Source organism: Tiliqua scincoides, chromosome 6 (assembly GCF_035046505.1).
Source record: "Tiliqua scincoides isolate rTilSci1 chromosome 6, rTilSci1.hap2, whole genome shotgun sequence".
NCBI lineage: Eukaryota > Metazoa > Chordata > Lepidosauria > Squamata > Scincidae > Tiliqua > Tiliqua scincoides.
Window position 1 is genome coordinate 28,335,060 of NC_089826.1, and position 9,843 is coordinate 28,344,902.

At 47.4% G+C, this 9,843-nt stretch overlaps 1 pseudogene; it reads left to right on the forward strand.

The window, feature by feature from the left end:
• Positions 1-6,911: 6,911 nt before the first annotated feature.
• On the forward strand, positions 6,912-7,030 carry LOC136656572 (5S ribosomal RNA; annotated as a pseudogene).
• The last annotated feature ends 2,813 nt before the right edge of the window (positions 7,031-9,843 follow it).

A 9,843-nucleotide genomic window follows, 5' to 3' on the forward strand; every position in this document is an offset into this window, starting at 1 on the left:
AGAAGGTTCTTTCTTCCAAGAACGACTACATTCAAGGTGTTTCATTCCGATCTGGCTTGTCAGCTGCTCCAAGGTCGCACGGTGCCGGTGGCCTCGAACTGGCAACCTTGTGGATGTTATCTTCAGGCAGATGGAGGCTCTACCCTCTAGACCAGACCTCCTGCCCTCCTACCCTCTAGACCAAACCTTATTATTATCCTAAGGTTGTGGCAACCAAACAGCATGTTCAGCTATAACTAATTATGCAAAATGACTTTCTTCATGTCATGCAGTTAAATCTTTCCCACCAGTGTCAAAGGTCTTAAATGGGAAGTAAAGAGCCTGTTGTGTTGAAGTCTGGATTATGAGAATACTTAAAAAAAAAATTAAATGCCCTTTTCCCCTACCATGTATAACATCAGACAAGGATTAATATACAACACTTGGCTGTACTTCTGAAATAATACATAGTCACTAATGAGACATGATGAGAAATTCCTGTAGCCTCTCAAAGAGCAGAAATGTCTCCCGTAGTGATTCTTCATTGCTGGGCAGAGGAGCTATTTAGGATAATGGGACACAAAGCAATATGTACAAAAACTTTTTGTGCCTGCATATATTTTTAACAGCACCATGTTCTCTGGCTAAAAATGATGTTCAGTCATATCCACATATTTCCATCTAGAGATGGATGTTTACATGAGGAATATGAGATCAAACATATAACAGTATCACTGGTCAGAATTTTTAAATATAACCTCAGAAATCCTACCTTTCTGGATCGCTGTTGATTTTTTTTAATGTGCTCTGAACATTACATGTGATGGTTCACATTCACTGTATTTATTCTTAATACAGAAATCCCATTAACTCCAGCAATTGCTTCTGTGTTTACTTATTAGGAGATTGTGTCAACATTACAGACTGGTCAGATTTCATCATACTCATGTTAGCCCTAATTACCTTGTGGAGGTTTCCTTTCTTATCCAGGCATATAGAATGCTATTGCTATTGGCTATATTTCTTAGCCAGCAGTGAATCAGTTGCTGATTTGTAACCCATCTCCTCTAGTGTGACGATTGTCCACCAAGGATAAAAATTGCATGAAGATTGTCCACCAAGGATAAAAATTACATGCAGAAGATTCAATTTGATGAAAGTGACATACTACAGTAAATGTAAGGGATCTAAAACTCATCTAATGAAGTGGATTCTGTAGAATTATCTGTGAGTAAAACCTGAATTTGTATGTAGAAACTGCTGAGCACAAAACTGGTCCCAGAAATTACCATTCTATAAACTTCAAAGTAGCCTCCATGCGTTTAGAGATTCTTCTGCACTGGTTCTGTTAAACTGAAATAAATATCAGATATCCTAACTGGCTAACAGCTAGTGGAGTGCTCCCAGTATATTAAGCTATGGGCCCAATCCAATCAAACTATCAAACTTTCCTGAATCAATACAGCTGCAATTCAGCCACAAGGTAGCTGGGCAACTGTATAATCTCAATTGAGATTGATAAGAAAGGAAGGAAAGGCAAGTGGAAGGGCCTTCCATTATTTTTTCCACAGCTAAGGGTGCCCCTAAGAGCTATTTGAATAGATCAAAAGATCAGCACAAACATTAGAATTATATGGGCCAGCGAAAAGAAAGTCATCAAGATAATGAACTACAGAATCACCGCCTGAATGTTCCCCTGATGGCCCACTGCAACATAGTGCTGAAACACTCAAAGGCTGCGCACGAAATAGAGCAACCCATGGGAAGTACTGGTGAAGGTGTAAAACTTTAAACCCAGCAACCAACCGAACAAAAACCCAGCAAATGAAAATCAAGGGGTGAACCAGAAGCTGAAATGCAAACTTGATACTGCAGTTACCTAAAAAGGCTCTATCCGGGGCAGATCCAGTGTTTGTGTTTGGGAAGGGGGTCACAAGCACTTCAGGCCAGGCCAGGCCTCCCCAGATTGCTTCCTTGGAGCTTCCAAGGAAGTAATCTCCCTTCTCGGTGGCCCAGCTCCAATTGCTGGGTTGGGGAGCCCCGTCCCTTCAAGCCACATTGCCTGCCCGAGATCTTGCGAGTCCTCGGGCCAGCCAGAGCATCAGCTGGGTGCGATCTCACTACCAACGCCCTGTCCAGTGGACGTTCCCCTACTGCCCGACTTTGCTCCCCATCCTGGAGGGTACCCTTCCCTGCTGTCACAATGGTTTGGAGGGGGGACACGGACCCTTGGCTCCCCCCAGATCCAGCCCTGGCTCCAACACCACTGTGACACTCAATGTGTACTGCTCTATCTTATAGTGCACAGTTGAGCCACAATGGCATCACTGGTTGATCCATCTCTGGGACATCAGACAATATTTACCAACAAATCTCTTGCGGATGACAGCCACCGAGAAAACCCTGAGGAAAGAGGTATGATGGAGACATATGATAAGGCCCCAAACCTGACCTACTACAATTTATTTTGCACACATGGCAAGCGATTGCACCTAACATCAGAACTTAGGTTCTTAGCAAAAAAGGGGGCTCCAACACTCTGGTGAAATTAACTGATTGCTCTCAGACTTGAAATCATTGATTCATTGTCCTTTTCTGTGCTGTCAAAGTTTTTATACAGGTGGTATTCAATTATGTTACAGTACAACAAACTTAACTTAATGGAACTCAACGTCTATGATTTGGTACAAAATAACAACCTTTGGAAACCAGTGAAACTCACTTATTTTAACTTGGTTGACATTAGGCCCAATCCTCTTCAAAGGAAGTGCCAGTAAAATGCATGGTTTCCAAGTGCAGGCTGCTGGAAAAGCACCGTAAAGTACTTGGTGGTGGTGCAAGCTGCTGGCGTGCTGGCGGGAAGGCTGGAGCTTTCCCCATGCCCTGGTGGATTGATGGATACCCACCAGCAGAGCTAAGCTCATGCAGAGGGTGGGGGGAAAACAAGGAAGGGACAGGTGGAGGGCAGAATGGGAAGGGGATGGGTGGAATGGGACAGTGAAGGCGGCAGAGAGGTTGGTGGATCAAGCCCTGGAGGGAGACAGGTCTGGTAGTGGAAACACATGCTGAATCCCAACCGCCTTCCTGGACTTTATTCGCCTGCAATGATCAATGCAGACTCGCACCAGCGATATTGCTGGTGCAGGTCTGAATTGACCTGTCGCATCTGCTGGGGCATACCCTGGGGTCAGGGGAAAAATGTTCCATTACCCTGTGGAGACCTCCAGCAACCTAAAGTCTTCTGTGGGACACAGCAGGTGCCGCATCAGTGCCACTGCCTTGCTGCACAGGGATTTAGGTAGGATTGGACTGTTTGTGAACAGATTAGTGTAGTATCTCATACAAATCTATATACAAGCCCCTACCCATGGCTCATGGATTTTACTGTGCTACATACCTGTTGATTCAGTTAAACTAATAATGTATACAGTCGATGACAGTAAAAGCACCACTAAATGATCTGTTGGCATTATGTGGCTGAGAAAGCAAGAGAATTATCATTATGAAATATTCTCAAAATGCCATCTGTATGGGGATATTATAATTTGTAGTTTAATGGGATACAAGCCATGCAGTTAATTGAATAAAATGACCATTATTCAATTGACAGCCCTTTTGCCATTCTGTGTAAGTAACTCATAATGCATAATGGATCATTTCTGTGATTTTGTTGTGCAGGCCTTTGTGTGGGTAATCAAGCAGCAGCATTCATGCCTATGCAGGAGTATTGTTCATGCAGGCCATTTTGTCCAATGCTTTGTAGGTGGATATTTGGCCAATGGAGGACTTCGAAGTCATGATAATTCCTAAAATGTTCCTATTTCTTTTAGAATAGGCTTTAAAAAGGTTTTTAATTGCCTAGGCCAGGGATGGGCAACCCTGGTTTGGGAGCCATTGGCAACTCCCAGGGACCCCCCAATCAGGCCCACAGGGAGCTCCTAGTCTCCTATGAGCCTCTGGCCCATTAGAAACTGTTGGAGCCCACACTGGCCCACAACTGCTGGTCACGACTGCCAGACGCAAGCTGCAGGCTGGGTTAGAGCAAGGTCTTTTGTAGTCTCCATGTGTTTCTGGCTTGGTCTGTATGTTTTCACTGTGCAAGAGGTGTGTGGCAGAAAGTTCGTAGTTCTCATGTGGTTCTACAGGCAATTGGAGAGTCCCATGCCAGACTGTACGGCCCAACATGGGGCTCAGAATCCAGTGGAGTTAAGCTGTACCAGTCCTGTCCTCCTCCCTCCCTGCTCCCTCCCCCACCACACCTTCCTCCCTCTCCTTGCTATTCTCCCACCTCCCCCCCACCACAGAACGTCTCCTCCCCCGACACCCCCACTCACCTCTCTGCCACCCAGCAGTCTGGTTGACCACTGGGTGATAGATAGATACTTTATTTACGGTCATCCGACCAGCTAGTCACAAACAACAAAACAAAATACACAGAATTAAAACCAACACCCCGTTACACATATGTAAATGGTTGACCGCTGGGTGCCAGGCCCAGTGCTGGAGCTGTCCCAGCACGGCACATTTGTGACAGTGCAGGCAGTGGTAAGGGCCCTAAGTTAGAAACTGAAAGGAACAACAAAGACAATTGTAAGGGTGTTCAGCCTTTAATAGATGGAGCCAAGATCTAACCCTTGAATGGTCATGTAATTACAGAGTAAAAGGAAATGGAACTCCCCAGTTTTAAAACAGCTTTGCGGGTTGCCAGCCAATTTCCAAACACAAAAGTTCTGGCACTTGTCTTTACAGCCCTACAATGCTCGGGCTCTGGGAACCTAAAGGTCCACTTTTGCTTCATGATCCTGGCCCTGTAAGACTCGCACATGACTTCTTTCTTAAAAGGCCTGGGGCAGTTTTAGAAAAGGTATTGATCTGGTGCCAAAATGAATTCAGAGTAGCTACCAGCTGTGGCTCCCAAGGGCCTACACTCTAGAAAGCAGGGTGTCACAAGAAAACGATCCATTCTCCAGTGGCACGGAAAAGATGCTATGCTGGGGTGAAGAAGGACAGTTGCGCCTCTCAAATTAAACACAAGTTAAGCATCACTCTTCAAAGTGCCCCCTTTGCTCCATTATCAGGGTATATTGCTATTGTTGTCATTTCACGGTTTATAGGCCCCTTTCTGTAAGCAGCAGCAGCTGCTAGCGCACATGTGTGACCCTGGCGAGGCCAGCAGGGAGACCTGGCTCTAAGCTGGAAGGCAACAGCCCGTCCCCTTCCAACCACGGAGCCAGGGACTGAGCACACACTCCAGGCATGTCCGCTTGGAAGCAAGAGCCACTGTGCCCCATGGGGCTTACTCCCAGGAAAATGTGCATGGACTGCAGCCCGAGCCTTTCCTTGAGCAGAGCCTGTCCAAACCTCAGTCCCCCATCTTACATGACCAAACACTGGCTGGCACTTGGGATCCAGTGCAGGAGAGGCCTCCTCAGAAGCTGCACCGGTCTTGAGTTCAAGGTGGGTTGGATAGGGTCAGCGTCGGTACTGTGCCCACATGCAAAGGAGGAAGAGGGCTGGGCACTGGTGCTATAAGAGCCCTCTGAGAATGCCCAGCTCCCAGCCCTCCTCCAATCCCCCCACATGGGAAGGGACTCTCGTGTTGCAGTCTGGGCCAAACAAACCCCGATCTAGCTGTTTATACTGCGCGATCGGCATTCATGGTTTTATAGGCTAGTGCAGGGATATCAAAACCGTTTCATGCAGAGAGCTGAAGTTAGCATTGATGATGCCTGCTGAGGGCCGGAAGTGACATCATTAAGCAGAAAGTGACATCATCAAGCAGAAAATGACCCAAAATAAGCACTTTGTTTTCACACTCATTAGCTGCAAATGACAGAAGAGAAAATGTGCAAAACTTCTTTATGTTTTCAAGATATGAGACAGATCAATTATCAAGCTGGGAGTGCCCAGTTATTATGGGAGCCAGATAAATTGCTTCCAGGGACCACATTTGACCTGCAGGCCTTATGTTGGACATGCCTGGGTTAGTGCTTTGTTGTAGTATTTGCAGTAAAGCCTTCTCAAGCCTCCCCATCCCCCAAGGTTGGTATTAATAGAAGAGATAAAAGCATCATTACCATGGGAGCATCTTTCCAAATAAGAAACAATGATTCATCAGCCACTGAACACGGGGCACAGGAATTATTTGGTTGAGGTGCTTTATTGACTCGCTTTTACAAACAATGATGGGGGCTTTGAAATGTTTCATTTCGATGGTATTGTTTAACAAGCTTTTCATCATCTTCCCTACCACCTGCTCCTCTGCCGTGACAATTCCGTGACAAGTCTATGACACTAATTCCTATCTGCCAGTGAGAAATTAGCATTTGACCTTTTGCAGCAAAGCTTAGCGACATTCAGAATGCAAGGTAATGCCACTCAAGGGCTGTGGCTCGTCTCCTCCTGCCTAAGAGCAGGAGGGAGCCGTCTAGCAGCATACTGCAGGTCATGTGCACACAGAACAAGCACAGAGGGGTGAATTGTCAAGGCTATAACTCACCAGAGGCAAAATGGGGATGCAGCTGCATTCTGTTGTTGCTAAATCGGTTGCTTCGCTGATGTTGAACAGCATGATGACATGGGCAGCCCAGTCTGATCTGCCCCAATGCCCAGAGGAACAGTGGCACCAAAATGGCATCGAGGCAACCGACAGAATCTCCTTGGGGTAAGGAGGTTTGCTTACCCCATTGCAGACAGTGGCAGTGGGTCTCCCCTGCCCTTGAGTGGACGCAGACTTGAGGAGGCCCGTGTTGGGCTTCCCAGCCAGAGAGGGAGAACATGATATGGCGGCAGAGGCTGCCATCATCTCCACCCCCTTCCTGGGCCTGATTCTCCCCTCCCGTCACCCAGTTCCACCTTGTTTCCACCCTTTCCCCACCCCAAAAAGTCGCTCTGCTGTCTGGCAGTAATACTTACCACTGGCAGCTCCACACCACTGTTCTCTTGTTACCCTGCACATGCCCGATCTCGTCTGATCTTGGAAGCTAAGCAGGGTCAGGCCTGGTTAGTACTTGAATGGGAGACCACCTGGGAATACCGGGTGCTGTAGGCTTATACCATAGTCTTTCGAGACTGAAGGTTGCCAACCGAGGCCCAGAGCCAGCTGGTGCTGGCCCAACGCCAGCACTCCTTGCTCCCCAGGTGGCATAAACATGCCATACAGCACATTTGTAACGTCCAGAGCTGGCGGTAAGTGCTTACCACCAGTGGTAATGCTCATAGGTTTGGGCCTTAAAAACCAAATCTCTCAATAAACCAGAACTTTACACACATGGACACACATGCCAACTTCGATCCAAAACAGAAGACAAGGAAAAACGTTGATATGTGCAGAACTTGGACTCAGTTGACTGCTGTAAATTGGCCTGAGGGGATCATAGCCCGTGCCTTTCATGAGCCAACAGACAGTCAGTCTGAGCTTGTCTGAGGAGGACCAAATGGAAAACTGCTGCAGGAGAGAAGGCTGCAGTACCAGTGGAGGAAAGGTAGAGGCCGCTGTGTGCAGAGGAACTGAGGCTATAAAAGGGGCTGCACCAGCAAATAGCTGAGGGACCACCAGGGAAGCTCTGCAGAGAAGGAGCTGGAAAAGCAAGCTGGAGACACCACCAGAGAAGCTCTGCAGAGAGGAGCTGAACCCTGAGCTCTGCAGGAGAGTTGAGAGAGCTGCTGGAAGGAGCCCTGGAAGAGAGTGTCCCTTGCTGGAGCTGAGAACCAGAGGGGAAATTCCATCAAGCCTCCAGCCCTTGGCCTGCCTCAAGTCCTGCTGTCTCCTGCCTGCCTGCCTGCCTCAGGTCCCCTCTCAACTGGGGGAATTTGGAACAAGGTCATTTTGTTTGGTTTGGTTCAGGTTCCATTCCTCCTAATAAAAGCCTTAAACTTAGTTTGGTGTCATTGGTCTCTTTTGATCCTGCATAACAACCGTTGTACCTGAGTTGTTAACATCTTAATGCATCCGCATCAAGGGAGCAGCATCTTCAAAGCCAGTAGATTTGCAACTACAAAAACCATCTAGGTCAGCAAATGGCCAGCCTCAATCATGTAGAAACAAGGAAAAATGAGGAAGAATAAAAGAAAGCACTCTTCCCTCCAGAAACTATTAAGATGGCATGCTGGGGCAGGGTGGGCCAAAAAATTTGGGGAATACAATCCAGCCTGCACACCTGCTGCTGGATTCACCCCTTCCTTCCCCCAACATGCCCCCCGGTTCCTCCCCTGAAACACCTCATGGCCCTCTCTGCCTGCTCACTGCCTACCCCAGCCACGAACATACATCCTGCCGTGGTGCCTGGGCTCTCCAGCAGCACATTCAGCTTACCAGCCATTCATGCTGCTAGCCCCGTTGTGCACTGTGTTGTCACTGTGTCTGCAGTGTCAATAGCGAGGGCTTAGATGGGTGGTAAGTTGCTCCGACTGGCCTCTCTGTTTTATTCAGTTTGAGCCAGTTGCCCTGCACTTCTGACAGCCAACTTGGGATAAATTGCCTGTTACATTTCTGTACTGCTACCCCACTGCATGTCTACATGCATTTTTTTCCAGCCCTCCCTGGAGATAGCAGTGATTAAGTCTGTGTTGCCATGGGTATTCTGAAGACACCTGGATACATATTGACTCATGCATTCAGGGCACATAATTTTTTAGATCTTGTATTATTGGTGATGGTGCACACACCTTTGGACTGACTCCAGGACAAGCACATAACCACTGTTCCCCAAAGCAAGTTACTCAACTTCTTTTGAGTAACAAAACTCACCAATATTTTAATCTGGGACACTGAAACACAACAATGAATAAAAATAAGTTCTGCGTTCTTGTGCTCTGAAATTGCTTTGCAACGCCCAGAAGAACTGTATTTGCATTTTTGTTTTTACAACACAATTTTGTATGCTTCAGCTGTCTAGATAACAAATACATACTCAATCATTGTTTAGCACATAAAGTCCTGTGTTCTTGAATATTATTCTTCAAATAATATTAAATTTTTGCATGTCTGCCGGAGGAGGTAAGCCAGTGCAGGGGGTTGGAGGGAGTCTATGAGTGGGTTAAGAACATAAGATCCAGCCCCACTGGATCAGGCCATAGGCCCATCTAGTCCCGCTTCCTGTATCTCACAGCGGCCCACCAAATGCCCCAGGGAGCACACCAGATAACAAGAGACCTGCAAGGCTTTCTGGGAATTGTAGTTAAGAACATAAGAACAGCCCCACTGGATCAGGCCATAGGCCCATCTAGTCCAGCTTCCTGTATCTCACAGCGGCCTGCCAAATGCCCCAGGGAGCACACCAGATAACAAGAGACCTGCAAGGCTTTCTGGGAATTGTAGTTAAGAACATAAGAACAGCCCCACTGGATCAGGCCATAGGCCCATCTAGTCCCGCTTCCTGTATCTCACAGCGGCACACCAAATGCCCCAGGGAGCACACCAGATTTGAAGGGGTGGGGCTTGAATGGGGCAGGGGCAGAAGAGGGATGGGTGGGCAGGTAGTGACAGGGGCAGGAAGAAAGGTGGATCAAGCCCAGGAGGGGAGGGGATCAATGGCACATGTCCCCTTCCCAGGCCTGATCCACCTTCACAGATCCATGTGGACTTGTGTCAGTGATAAAGCTGGCACAGGTCCAAATTGAACCATAGCAGCTGCTGGGGCTAACTTAAGGGTAAGGGGACAAATATCCACTTATCTCAAAGAGGTTTCAGCAGCCAAAAATCCTCTGCAGGATGTAGCAGAAGCTACACAGGTGTCACTACATCACCATGCGGTGATTTAGGTAGATTTGAGCTGGGAGTTTAGCGTCTCTTCTTTCAACACATCGTAGAATTCCTCCACATTTCTATAGCACTAAAGCAGCATTCCAGTAGCCTCAACTTTG